The 15,432-nt window shown below is 35.6% G+C and overlaps 1 long non-coding RNA gene across 1 annotated transcript; it reads left to right on the top strand.

Annotated features, from left to right (window-relative positions):
- Nucleotides 1-9,281: 9,281 nt before the first annotated feature.
- Nucleotides 9,282-14,177, top strand: LOC307126431. Its single transcript, XR_013816492.1, has 4 exons — nt 9,282-9,532; nt 10,984-11,096; nt 12,340-12,429; nt 13,459-14,177. It is a non-coding gene; the product is annotated as an uncharacterized lncRNA (long non-coding RNA).
- Nucleotides 14,178-15,432: the final 1,255 nt, after the last annotated feature.

Raw genomic sequence — 15,432 nt, 5'->3', positions numbered from 1 at the left:
ACATGGCGACCGGCATTCGAACCCTCACCCGTATGTATTTTCAATGGCATATTATAAACTTACGAGAATACTTTATTACTTGAAAGAAGTAAATATACATTAATGAGCACATATATTTTTGATAGAACTAAGTGTTTTTAGCTAAGAATAAACTAAAAAAGTTACACAGTGTAGCTTTAACATGAAACACTATGTGTTATGAGGTACAAGTGGTATGAGCTTGTATTTTAAATTTCAAATGTGGTATAAAGGTTAAATTAAACCAAACTGAATAACAATGCCCATGTTAATGAATAAATAATCTTTCATAATTTTAAATGTTTTTGTGCTCCAAGTAACAATGCAACATTTTGTGGGGGCTGACAGGCAAGGGGTTTTTACATGGGGGTATTAACATGTTTTGTCTGCCATTGTTATAGGTTTGGGATCTGTGCTTTATTTAAAATACATACAGACAAAAGTGAGTAAATATAATGTCATGTAATACTAAGTGAGGTAAAGATATGATCCAATTTAAATGTTTACATTTGGAACTTAAAAATTTAAAACCAAACCACTACCCTTGTTTTGAACTGTCTGTTTGCTTTCAATCACAGAGAAATTTGCATAACTGTACCAATAGTAATGGTGGCTAATTGTGGCTTATTCAAATGCCCAATCACTTCCCAGATAACTGCATATATTATCTATGCATGTATACAGCAGCATCTATTCTGGCTTCTTCATTCTGACTTGCCCTGGAAGACCACAACCTTGGAACGTTATAACAGAAAATTCTACATAAGATACTACAAAAGAAAAAGCATTTCTCATCTGACTTTTTTCTTTCAGAAGTAAGAGGTAAGTTGCACATTCTAACTTTTGTAAATGCTAACATAAAATAATCTATATCCTCTTATAATGTAAATAAGCATTTTGACGGGTATTATTGATATTCAGTTTGATAACCCTGTTTGGTAACACTTTCTAATAAATGCATGCTATTAATAATTTGTTAAGCATTAGTAAACAGTTAATTCATCATGTATAAAGTATTAATAGACACTAATAAGCAGTTTATAAATTAAAAAAATGCTATAAATGCTTTATTCTTGATTTATAAGCATATCTATAATGTTTAATATTTGTATTTTTTCATACTTTATGAAATGAAGTCCAAATGAAGTACTTCATTATTCACAAACCAGTAATTTAAGATTTGTCAGTGGTTCATAAGATCACTTAGAAAGTATAAGTAAATTATGTTTTTTTTATTGCGTTTGTTTTCTTTTTCTGTTTAGAAGATAACCGAGCCTTTAAATCTCCTTTATGAATTCTTTATAAGGCATAAATAGTCCTCACTTTAGATGAGCTCACAAAAAAGTGAACTGACCACTACTAAATGCTTCAGAACTACCTGAACTAATCACGAATTACAGTATAAATACATGTTAAATAAAAAATAAAAGAATTTATTAACACATTGAGTAACTATCACTATATGTCTGAATAATATGTATGATTGTACATTTAAATAGTTTATTAATCATTTACTTACACTTTCTAAGTGATCTTATGAACCACTGACAAATCTTAAATAACTGGTTTGTAATAATGAAATACTTAAAGCACTTAAAGCAAGAATAAAGCATTTATAGCTGTATTTATAAACTGCTTATCAATGTCTAATAATGCTTTATAAATTATTAATTAATTGTTTACTAATGCTTAACTAATGATTCATAGCTTAAGTTATTATAAAGTTTTACCAAATTTTGTTATATATTTACATTACTACATATTTTCATTATACCACCCACATCATGTATTGTCTATGCAATTCTAAAGAGTTTTTGTTATTATTGCTTTTTACTTATCATATCCAACATAAAATATTTAAATATTTCACAGTTTCCAAAACTGAAATGGAAATGGCTAATTTCCTGAGTTCAAAAAACATACAAGCAGAACACCTTCTGCAACCTATTTCAGTTTTGGAAGACACTTACTTTGCCTATTTTGTCTCCCCTCTTTGTGAATACAGTCTGATGGAGCTGATTGAAAACAAGGATTTTCCTGAAAGAAAAAGTCTGACAGAGAATCGAAGACTAGAGATCTGCCAGGACTTACTGCAAGGACTTCAGGAACTGCATTCTTATGGAATTTTGCACAGAGACCTGAAGCCTGAAAACATTTTGTTTGGTAAGAGCATTCTGTGGATTAGCCATAGTTATGGTTATCCTGTAATATGCATTTATCAGCAGTAAATTCCATTTTAAATATATGAGCATATGATAATGTGGATGTCAATTTAAGTGTCTTTTTTAACAAGCATTTTACTTCTCTACAGATATCAACAATAAACTTTACATCGCAGATTTTGGAACAAGCAGAAAACTGGACCTGGCACAAACCACATTGCTCTCTCAAATAGCTGGATCTTTTTCTTGGTCAAGTTATGAAGATGTTGGAGGAATGCAATACAAGTACAAGAAAGAATCAGATATCCAGGTGAGTCAGGGTTGATAAAGTCATGTTAAATCCTGTTCATTTGCGAGAGATGCCGGCACACTAAAGTGTTCTTTATTTGCAATAGTTAAAATTTACTGAACATTATTTAAAAGGTTAAAGACTCAAGCCTAAATATTTGACATATCTTTAACTATAACTATCTCATAGGGACAGTTATCTAATTTCTAAGCAATCTAAGGGGAAAAAATGCTATACGGTCATTATGAGAGCGTTTGACTAAACAACGTTTGGTTTCACTTTATTTTAATGGTCCCTTCAACAGATTCTCTTGACTATAAGTAATGTTGCACCAACATGTCTACTAACTCTCATTAGAGTATTAGTAGACTGGCAGGGTTAGTAGATTAAGTTGACATAGACTTGCAAAGTTACTTATAGTCAATATAATGTCTGTTGGGGACCATCACAATAAAGATGTTAAGCAGACAGTCAAAAACTTGAACTATATCTATTTAATTTAGGGATGACATGTCTTGTGTTTGGGTTCAAAATGGGGTGTAGATTAACAGGTTACATGTTTGCAGTTATAATAATGATTTTTCAAAAGAAAATATGTAGTCATCAGTTCTGCCAAAAATGCATGCACTTCTATGTCCAAGTGTCCTCAATGTCAATATTCAAAGCAGCTTTCATATTTCATTTTCTCATTATTTCAATCATCTTTATTCATTCTGTACCATTTTGTCAGGTGACCATCACTGGACATTGTTTGAAATAATCTTATATATTGTAGGTAGCAGGATGCTTGGTGCATTACATTCTGACAAATGGGCAACACCCCTATCAGACAACTACACCCTACTCCAAGGATCCAGTTGGACTATCTCAAAATGTCAGAATGGGTAACTTCACTCTTCATTGTGAGGAAAGATGGACTAAACAAAAAGATATTATTAGCAGAATGAAATCTACATCTATAGAAGAACGTCCCACGATTGAGGAATGCCTTCAGTCTTTCACATGTATGTTCCAAGACTTGCACGCTCTCTTCACCTCATAAAACATATTGTAGATTTAAAAAAATAAATTAAAAAAAATCCTTAAATTATTGGATATAGATAACAATTGTTGTGCATTTACAGGTTTGGCACCCCAGTCTGATCCCACTGTAACCACAAACAACAACAACAACAATGAAGTAAGTATTTGATCATCTATTTTAGGGATGCACCGATATGAACATTTTGGCCGATACCGATAACCGATAATTCTTAATATTTGAAAGCCGATAACCGATATATTGGCCGATAAATCTAAATACAAATTTTTAATAAACTCTGAGAGCCTGATTACAAAAACAAAAGGCTCACCATTAAAAGCCATGTCCCAAACACTTCAACATAAATCAAACCTATACACTACAGTAGCCTATTTGAACCAGTGTGAGATTCCTTACCTTTTCAAATTAATTTTACACTCCTATGGCCAACATTTTTTTTTTTAACACTTTACAATAAGGTTTAATTTTTGTTAGTATTAGTTAACCAACAATGAATGAACAATACTTCAACAGGATTTATTAATTTTAGTTCATGTTAATCTCAACATATTCAGACCCAAAGTTGTGTCTTTTAACATTAGGTATGAACTGTGAATGGACTGTTACAAAACACAAACATTTTATTACTAAAAGAAACAAAGGTTATTGCTCTCTGTTTGTTCATGATAGTTAATGCATTAATAAAATGAGACCTTATTTGTAAAATGTTACCAAAAATTATATTGTCTAAAAAATAAAAATAATATACCTAAATAATGCAAACAAGTAATTGAACAGCATTACTTAGGCTGCATAATAAAGAATCAGAATGCAAGTGCATGAAATAACCTCCGCACAGACGATAAAGAAATGGTTTTAATCAAACCATATTGTTGATGGAAATGATACGAGAACAATAAAAGTGCTAATTATAAAAAATAATGCTTCTGTGTTTTTGAAAAAAAAAAAAGTTTAATATTACAGTAATAGTAAACATCTGTAATATTAGTCTAGTCTATTAGGAATAATGTTGCTGTTTGAGAGCGCGCTGAAGCTGGAGAGAATGAACGAACAACCATAAACTGAAGCGCTTAGAAGTTTAATTAACAACTAAACGCATCATATATGAGAACAATCAGATATTTATACAAAATAAATATAATATTACAACTTATATTAGCACAAAATCACGCATAGGTGAAGGGTTATAACTCCTGTGGATGCTCTTCCCCTGTTTGAGAGCGTGCTGAAACTTAAGATGATCACCGGTACAGTGAAGCACTGCGGGTTATTGACTTAACCAAACACATCCTATATGACTTTAATCAGATGTTTATACTACAAAAACGTAATATTACGACTTACATATGCTTAAAATGACGCGAATGCACAAGCGAACTTGACTGTGCTGGTCAGAATGCGTTGTTGACGCTTCCCACAACAGCGCGCTGAAAAACAACTAAACCCAGAGAATTCACTACGTTTTATAACAGAAATATTCTCATTGCAGTGTTATGTATAGGACAGTCCCAGTAGTTATTAATGCTGTGCATTTCTGTTTGAAATGCGCGCGCCGGTACAATGAAGTGCTTTACTGCATCGTTAATTAACTCAACCAAACGCATCCTATATGGGATTATATACACAAAATAATAAATATAATATTACAACTTACAATGGCACAAAAGGCTGTGAATGCACAAGCAAACTTGACTGTGCTCGTCATGAAGGTGTAACTCCGTGGGCGCGCGCTGAAGCTAAAGACCGGTACAATGAAGTGCTTTACTGCATCGTTTATTAACTCAACCAAACGCATCCTATATGATATTACATACACAGAATAATAATAAATATAATATTACAACTTACAATGGCACAAAAGGCTGTGAATGCACAAGCGAACTTGACTGTGCTCGTCATGAAGGTGTAACTCCGTGGGCGCGCTCTTCCCTCAACAAACACGCTGAAACACAACGCTCTTTTACAGCCTATTCTATTCTCATTATCATTTTATGTAGATTATAGAAGACTTGCGCTGCACATGTTGCACATAACTGTATTTTCCTTTTCGAAGTGATTCCAAACATATTTAGAGCAATTCAAACCCATCATGGTGGACAGCGCGTCCATCTCAGCTGAAGGAAATAATACATTATCTATCGGCTTGACTATATCGGTAAAATTTTCTTATTGGACCGATAACGATAACATCAAAAATAATCATTTATCGGCCGATAACGATATGTTGCCGATATATCGTGCATCCCTAAGAAAAATACACTTCTTAGTTCTTAATCTACCATTTTAGAGACAAAAACTGTAAATTAAATGTAAACTACATCTCATGAATTACATGACAGCGCCATTATTATACCACATGATAGCATGACTTCAAAACAAATATTGTTGAAAAGAAAATGCCACAATGTCTCTTTATTCTCATATTTATTTATGCAGGATGAAGATACAGATCCAGGATCAGCAACAAGATACACTTCAAAAGATATTATTCCACATTTATAGATTTATTGCTTTGACAAAACAGTCATGTGATATTCATGAGTCCTGTCTGTCTCACTGATGAAACTCTTTATATAATGTGACATGTAGAGACAGCTCAGAGCTTATGAATATAGTGTCTCATACTGACTTTTGTACTGTAATCTATAGCAAACATCAAACACACATTATTCCTCATTAATGCAGGTTCATATGTTAATGATTCTTCATGATTATCATCTTAAATCATTCGCTGAAGGTTCAGAGTTACTGGAATCACATTCTGCAAAGCTCATCTTCTCTTAAGGGGAACAGCAGGAAACCACTGAAAGTGTTGCGGTTATACTGGTCATCATATAACCTGCTGCCAGACCAAAGCCTCACATAGACAACATCTCCAACCTCCAAGATCAACACAACTCCATTCGAGGAGTTTAACTCACCCTGAGTCTGAACATCATGTGCTATAACCACATGCTCTCCATTCTTAGCAATGAATGCAGTTGCTGGAGTTCCACCAAAACCAAACACAGAGACTCTGAACATGTAGGCTCCTCTCAGTGGGGCTGTGAAAACACCTGAATCAAACAACAAGAGACACAGAATCAGCTTCACACAGTTTAATGACCAAACACACTGTGTTATAGTTTTTAAAGATGGCAGATCATTTCATTAATTCTCTTACACACATTACACAACATCAGATCTGAAGATTTTCAAAAGCAATCTGTGATCAATCCTACATACAGGTTTATTTACTTTGTTTTCTTTTATATGATGTAATTTTATAATCATTAGTCGTTTATGTAGATTTATATCAATAGTGGTGCTTACGAAGCCCGGGGGGGGCGAAAAAGTAAAAAATCCCGACTTAACATTGCAGCGAACTTATCAACCCACGCCCTAGCAACCATTTAGAGCTCCCTAGCAACTGATCCCATAGACTTCTATTGAAAGAGATCAAAGGGATATATTTGGTAGAAGTGTCATAGAAACACAAGGGTGGGTTTGTGTAACTCAGGGCATCAACAGCCAATCACATATCACCTTCAACCCTTCCTAGCCATGCCCTAGCAACCATTATCAAGCATCCTAGCAACCCAAATCCACAGAGGGATATCTTCACATCTGAATGTCACAGAGGCATGGGGGTTGGTTTATATCATTCATACTGACAAGCAGCCTTTGGAGGATCATCATTGGCAGCTGCCAATCCATAGCAACCAAACAGAGTACCCTAGCAACCGTTTAGCAATACCTATATCTCTGCATCAGAACATCATAGAGACATGAGGGTTGGGTCTTTTGACTCGTTACATATGCTAACAGTGAATAGCTACATGCTAATAGCAATTAGCTTGGAGTTATAACATGAAAAAAACAAGTCAAAATGTGCTAGCAAAATGCTAATTGTGTTAACATCATGATCGCAACATGCCAATCGTGTTAGCATCGTTCTAGCAAAATGTTAATTGTGTTAACATCATGCTAGCAAAACATGCTAATTATGTTAGAAACAGGCTAATCATGTTAGTTAATAATGCTAACAACATGCTAATCGTGTTAGCATTATGCTAATAACATTCTAATCGTGTTAACATCATGCTAGCAAAATGCTAACTGTGTTTTTTTTCCACTGCAAGCACCACTCAGATTTTCCTTAGGAAATTTACATTCTAGTTTATTCATTTAATAATTTTATTTCATTTATATAATTTATTATTTAATTATTATTAATTTGTCTTTATATTTTATATTCCTTAATAATGTTGTATTGTTGTTTAGTCTTATGACTGTAGTCTGAAGGGATGTTCGCTTCATGAGTAGGAGATCAGAGAAAGTCTCCATTTCAAGGTTTGTATCGTCACAGGACGATGTTGTGAAGCAGTGATTTTCCATTTCCCCCCCTTGGTATAACAACACTTGTTGAAATTGTACTGGCCAGGCGAAGTCTGAGCATTGAGACTTACACAACTAAGATTATTCAATAAAACTTTGCTCTTTTTATCATCATCCCTTCGTCTCCTGCCCCTGCTCTTCTCTGAGTCAAACTCTCAGGCTGATAGAAAACTGTTAACAGAGTCTTGAGGAACCAGACCAGACTTTCTGTTGACAGGTTTGCTCCACACACCAGACAAACGGATATCTTTAGACAAGATCCGGGGCTGGATTTGATATTTCTGACGTGAAGATTCCTCTGATCTAACACTATAATATTTATGACTCATTTCATTGATAATTACCTGTGATTGGGTTGTAGGCGTTCCCTATGTTTGTGAAGACGTTCCTGTAGGTTAATGTGATCTCAGTGGTAAAAGGACCAACATATCCTTCGCCAGATTCCATCAGTGCAGCTGAAAAAGCAATCTCTCTGTCTGTTGTTGAAAACATAAGCAATATTGTGATATATTACTGTATTACACTGAGAATGTATTCACTAAATTTAACATCACTCAAGCACATTGACCTCTGTTCTCTTTCCTCAACTCCTCCACTTGACTCAGAGTAAGATTTGAAGTTTCTGTGAAGGAATAAAGATTCTGTAAAATCACATTCACACTGATTATTGTAATAGATAACACAATTTACACAGTAAACTCTCAACTTTACACTGACATTTACACTATGTAATGTATTGCACTGGTGTTTTACTCTGAGGATCATTGATAAAAGAGTAATGTTTTGGTGAGGTACCATCAGTTTTCTTCTTCAGCTCTTCCAGGCTAATCGTCTGTTGTTCTGCAGCCTGTTCAGCATCTCTCAGTCGCGTCTCTAAAGCTCTGATGTTTGCTTTCTGCTCTGTGACCGTGATGGTCAGTTCTCTGATGTTTTCTTTCTGCTCTCTGTTGATTTCTTTCTGCTCTGTGACCGTGGTGGTCAGTTCTCTGATGTTTGCTTTCTGCTCTGTGACCGTGACGGTCAGTTCTCTCAGGGCTGCATGGATGTCAGGGAAGCACAGATGGCAGTATTGTTGGCTGTCAGTTGAAGCTTCAGCTCTCAAAGTGTCTGTTTGAGGTGGATTCTGTCTTCTGTCCTCAGAGCTGAGCTGTTGACTGATCTCGTTCTCATTGAGTCCTCCATTGACAAACACAAAGGTTTCCAACAGCAGCAGTAAACACACTAAACCCTTCATTCTTCACTGATGTCTGTTTCCAGCTCTTGCTCTGTCATCCCCACAGCCTCTCATGCACTGTAAAAAGTGATTCTGAGTTTTAGTCAGGTGGACAATAAAAATTATGTCCTGTCAACTTGCAGTGCCTCACTACACAATAGGATGCGTTATAACAACCTCAACTTAAAGGTAAATGGAAAACTTAAAATAATGTGTTCATATAACAACAAACCATAGGTTCTTTCAATTTCCTGCCTCATGCGCATGTGCCAGAAACTCTACGTCATGATGACGTACTAACGCATTTGAAATTGAACCAGACGCGCCATCGCCATTTTCTGCACAAGAAGACGAGATCACGACACGAGTTGCTGATGCGAGAGAAAAAAAGGCGACGAAGACGAAAGGAGATCTACAGATGGATTTTTATAGTAAGTACCCTGATTTGTTCTTTCTTTCATGTAAAATTTAGGCACGCACATTTTTGGTAGCTGTACAGTGTGTTAGACAGACACCGAGCTGCTATCGAGACGTGAGCAGAAAGAGATTTGACTAGTATATGTTAATGATAGTAAATATTGTACACATAAGTTACTTTTTAGCGTGTTCTTAATCGGATCTAATTTTTTTTTAGAAACACAGAATGACCATTAACGTTAATATCTGAAGCACCGCCGCTAGTCCATAATTAGTGTTGACCATTAACTTACTACTATAAATGCTTGATTTACGTTACTTATGTTAAACGGCCAGTTGTTATTTTTTTCAAATGACATACCATGCGTTTTTGAGCATGTGCAAACGGTGCTTCTTCTGTCGGCCTATATAGGCAACTTGCCATGATTTTGTATTAATATAATGTCAACTTTTTGTACATAAATCATATATATCATACATATTAATTTGTACACTTAGTTCATTATCACAAGATTCAACTTTTATGTCAATTGTGTTACCTGTGAAGCCCTAAAGAATCATCAATTTCAGGGTTACGTTATTTATATAAAACATTTTCACAATAAAAGCTATATTTACAGCCTGCTCAATTTTATATTGACAGCAACATCATAAGTATAACATTTAATGCATCACCAGAAATAGAAATAAAAAGTTGTAAAAAAAATTTGTTTAAGATGTTTTAGGTCTGCACAATTATGACAACATAATTTTCGATTATTCCCTTAAAATTGTAATGGGTGATTTATTAATTTCAAATGATTAAATGATGTTTTAAATAGCCTAGCTTTATCACAGTGGTTCTCAACTCGTTTGCCCATGGCACCCACATTTTTACATTTTACCCACATTTATGCCTATTATACATTTGTTTACAAAAAAAAATTTGTAGACTCAAAAAAATTACTGTCCCCCTTTACTTAACATAAACATAAACTGTAAGAATATGACTAATACTGATAAATAAACGCTTTACAAGGTTAAGCTATTTAATAGCAGTCCCAAACTAGTTCAGTCTTTTAAAAATGTTTTTTAAAAATAACAAAGTTAATATCAGACTATATACAAAATAAGACAAAGTGAACATAAATGGGTATTTTTGGGTTATGGAAACAACACTTACCATGGTAAATACACAATACTAATAAAAACTGTTAATACATCACGGAAACTGCTCCTGATTAATAAAATGAACATCATACCTGCATGCAAATCCTTCTCAGCTAACGCGTGAGAGACTTTATTTCAGCGTACACTTACGTCTATGGTAGTTCCTATTCCTATAACAATTACGTTATCGTGGTATCAGTAATCGCAATTCGATATTTGAATAGTTGTGCAGCCCTATGTTCAGTGAATATTTCTGAATGTAACATGTATATGTGTACTTAGATGGAGTTTTACTTTTTTATTTTTTTATTTGCAGGATCAGTATAGTGGAAGCAGAAATCGATGAGGTGGTGTTGCAAAATTTGCAGATTTTCCTCGCCCAACCTGCGTGCCTTAATCATCCACTACAAGCTTAAACACCGCCATCAGGCAAGTCACTGTTCACTCCCATGCATCTATATTTGGTCTGGTTTCACACTCAACTGGATTCTGTCGAACCCTGGTGTGTTTGTGTGCATATTATGTCATTGCAAACATGCACGGCGCATGATAGAAAACAACATGGGTCAATATATTGTGTTCTTTATTAATTCGGTGCTATTATGTGCAGCCGAGTGAACAACACAGGTTTACTCTGTGTGTGTGATGCTAAAGGTGGTATTCCGCTGCTTGCAAACAAACTCTTTTGAGGAGACAGTGGATTTCCAAATTTGTTGTCCACTCTAGCTCGTATCCAAGGTAAATCATCAACACCATCACCCCTCACATGCATTATATTTAACTAAATACTTCATAACAAGCTAAAACGCATGCGCAGGTCACATTACTTCCTGGACAAGTGCGCACCCGAGTCCGTGTTGCTTTCACATTCACCCGAACCGCATCACGGTTCGAGTGCAACCGAATAGAGACCACTTCTTCCAGGTAGTCTTGGCTTTGGTACCGCAATGCAAAAATGTGGACTAGTTTAGTTAAATAAAACTCTTGTAAGGGATGATAGTGTTGATCATTTATCTTTGATACGAGCGAGAGTGGGCCTTCAGTGTGTTCGCACATAGCGTGTGGAATCAGGACAACAAATTTGTAAATCCACTGTCTCCTCAAAAGAGTTAGTTTGCAAGCAGCAAAAGCCCACATTATACGACACAAACACACTCACACACCGTAAACCTGTGTTGTTCACTCAGCTGCACATAAGAGCACAGAATTAAAAAAAAAAACCTATATATTGACCCATGTTCTGTTTTCTATCATGCGTCATGCACGTTTGTGATGACGTAATAACACACCGTGTTCGATAGAATCCAGTTGAGTGTGAAACCAGACAAACACTGCCGGGGTCGCCGGGAACAATCGCGCTCAGGCTCAGAGTCCAGACCGCAGCAAACGAGACCAGTGTGAAAGCACCCTTTGACACTCCTGGTTTAAGTGACATGAGCTGGTTACATCCACTATTAAATCGTATTTTGGTGCTGAACAAAAATGTAACAAACAACTGTTGTTGTACCACATCACTGGTGATTTATTTACAACAAAAGTATACAACTGTACACATTTGAAATTAATGTTTTTATTTTTCAAGACAGAGGGAGGGGTTGAAAGGATAAATGAAAAGGAAAAACAAAGGATTTAACCAATAAAGCAGGTACTTTAACCATCCTATATTTTACAGACATCAAACCAAAGGATGAGGACTGCAGCATTGCTTGGCCTGCCGTGGTACATGCGAGAGACTCCTTCTAAATTCATGAAGATATGCGAGGTAAGCTGAAACCTTTAAAGGGTTAGTTCACCCAAAAATGAAAATTCTGTCATTAATTACTCACCCTCATGTCGTTCGACACCCGTCAGACCTCCGTTCATCTTCGGAACACAAATGAAGATATTTTAGTTGAAAGCTGATGCTGAGAAAGGCTTCAGATAGGCCTCCATTGGCATTCAGTACATTTACACTCCCAAGACCCATAAAAGGCACTTAAAATGTTGTTACAAAGTCCATCTCACCACAGTGGCTCTACAATAATTTTACGAAGAGACGACAATGGTTTTTGTGCGAAAAAAAAAAAATCAAAATAACGCCTTTATCCAACTTGTTCTTGTCTTCCTTGTGTGCCTCCACGACGCATGCGTGAGAATATGAGCAGATCCGGCGTTCGGACACATGACCCAGAAGGGATTTGTTTACAAGCAGAGGAAGACACGCGTGTCTAAGCTGTTGGATTCTACATTGATCGTGCTTTAGGTCTCGGCGTAGTGCTCAAATGGGGCTAAAGTGCGCATTTCATGGATTCCCGAACGCCGGCGCTACGTCATTCTCGCGCATGCGTCGTGGAGGCACACACGGAAGACAAGAAGAGGTTGAATAAGGTTGTTATTTTGAATTTTTTTTTTCGCACAAAAACTATTGTCGTCGCTTCGTAAAATTATTGTAGAGTCACTGTGGTGAGATGGACTTTGTAATGATGTTTTAAGTGCCTTTTATGCGTCTTGTGAGTGTAAATGTACTGAATGCCAATGGAGGCCTATCTGAAGCCTTTCTCAGCCATCAGCTTTACACTAAAATATCTTCATTTGTGTTCCGAATATGAACGGAGGTCTTACGGGTGTCGAACGACATGAGGGTGAGTAATTAATGACAGAATTTTCATTTTTGGGTGAACTAACCCTTTAAGACAAAACAAGGGAAAAATTTACATTAGATCTCTTAATTTGCTGGGGTCTGGGGACTTTAAATTGTTTGTGAAATTGGTTTTAACTAATAGTACCTTAATTTTGTTTTCATTCTACAAAGCCCAGTGACCGAGGGTGTGGTGATTCCTAGTGGTTGTGGAAAATGTGATGGAACCTCTGCCTGAATTCTACAATGACGTTGCCCTGGTGATTGAGGAAGAAGTGGTGATGCGTCACCTGAGTGACATACCTAATGCTTTTCTGAACCTGATGGGCCTGGTGTACGCATTAAACCTTGACTACCCAAAGGAATTAAAATTCACTTTTGAAGTGATACAGCGCCTGTTCATTGGAGTTGGATCAGACTGTTGCACCGCAAGAGTTCACTCATTGAAGAGCAAGTTGCTGAGATGAGAAACAATTTTCTCCTCCTTGCTACTATTAGCACTTACACTGTTACACGGTTTTAAAGTTTAAGACCATTGTTATTTTAGATCTCATTGTTTTAAGTGTAACATTGGTATTCTTGAAAGACTGTTTTCTTGTTACCTTGTCCTGCTGCTCTTTCCTTGTCATGTTTGACATTTGATTGGGAATTGAAGACACTGTTTTATTTGAAGTTGTTAAACACAGCTTATTGTGAATTCTTCATGTACACTTGTTCCTGTAAGGAAAATATCTGATCATGACAATAATTATTTGTACTATTCTCTAAGAATGGGTCTGTGCATAAAAAAAGAGCATTTCTTGTGATGTTCTTATATCTTTGCAAGCTAATTCTTTTTGTCTGTTTTTGGGTACTGTGCATCTGTTTAAAAAAATAAATGCTGAGAGATTCAATTTTGCAGTTGTGTTCATTAAAAAATCTGGTTCCAGGTAGATATCTAGAACTTCTTGTCAAAGCAAGCAATGAAGTCTAGTAAACTCAAAAAGTTAAGTTGTGATGTTGAGGAAAAAATACTATTTTATGTCAATTAAACTTGGTTAATAGTTGTGAAAACATGAAAAACTAAGTTCAACCAATATGTTTTTAAGTTGACTTAACAAAAAAATATAAATGCTTATTAATTGATACAGTACGTTGTCCCAATTTACTGCAAGTTATTTCAACAAATACATATAAGTTGGGTTAACTTAACTACTAATGCTGGCTAAACTTAACTGAGTCAATGCAACAAGATGACTTGACCAAGTCAAGTTGTGTCAACAAATCATTTTTTACAGTGTGTGCCTTTATACCCCTGTTGTTTACCGCTCAAGTTAGGTTCTAATCTTTTTTTTTATTGACACAAGTTGTAACTTTCCCAAAGTTTCCAAGATCCTTCTCAAGGCCTCACAGGTGTTCGCTGTCTGCCTTTTCATGTCCTTGAACTCCAGCAAACTCCACCAAGATGGCTGATTTTCTTTTAAGGTTCTAGGAATAAACCCACAGTAGAATCACAGGTTCTGCCAGAGAGTGCAACCAGTTTAACATTTATACATTTGGCAGATGCTTTAATCCAAAGCAATATATACTGTTTGATTGTGCACGTCTATTTCCTATTCTCATTTTACCCTTTGTTTGTCATTGCTGTGTATTTATATTCTAGTCAAATTTGTGCAAAATCACTAAGTGGTTTACGGTTTATTTGTGTTTTTATCAATACTGTATTGTGCTTTTCTTACAAAAGGAGTTACCAGTATTGACAGTGATTGTGTGATTCTATAAGAAAGGCTTTAACTCTGTCACTCACACACACCCACACACACACACACACACACACACACACACACACACACACACACACACACACACACACACACTGGTGCGTGACCTCAACATGACATGAACAGCTGTATTTTTATGAACTAACGTTAACAAAGATGAACAAATGTATTGCTCATGGTTAGTTCATGTTAGTTAATACATTAACTAGTGAAACCTTATTGTAAAGTGTTACCAAAAAAGTTATTTTAAATTGTAAAAATATTTCACAATATATAAATACACACAGTTTTTGCTGTATTTTGGATCAAATAAATGCAGCCTTGGTGAGCAGAAGAACACCAAGTACAGTACAAAATAGTACAGTTTCCAAACTTTTGACTGGTAGTG

This window comes from Gobio gobio, assembly GCF_949357685.1.
Source record: "Gobio gobio genome assembly, chromosome: 5".
NCBI lineage: Eukaryota > Metazoa > Chordata > Actinopteri > Cypriniformes > Gobionidae > Gobio > Gobio gobio.
The sequence above is the reverse complement of the archived record's forward strand: the minus strand, read 5'-3'. Positions and strand labels throughout refer to the sequence as shown.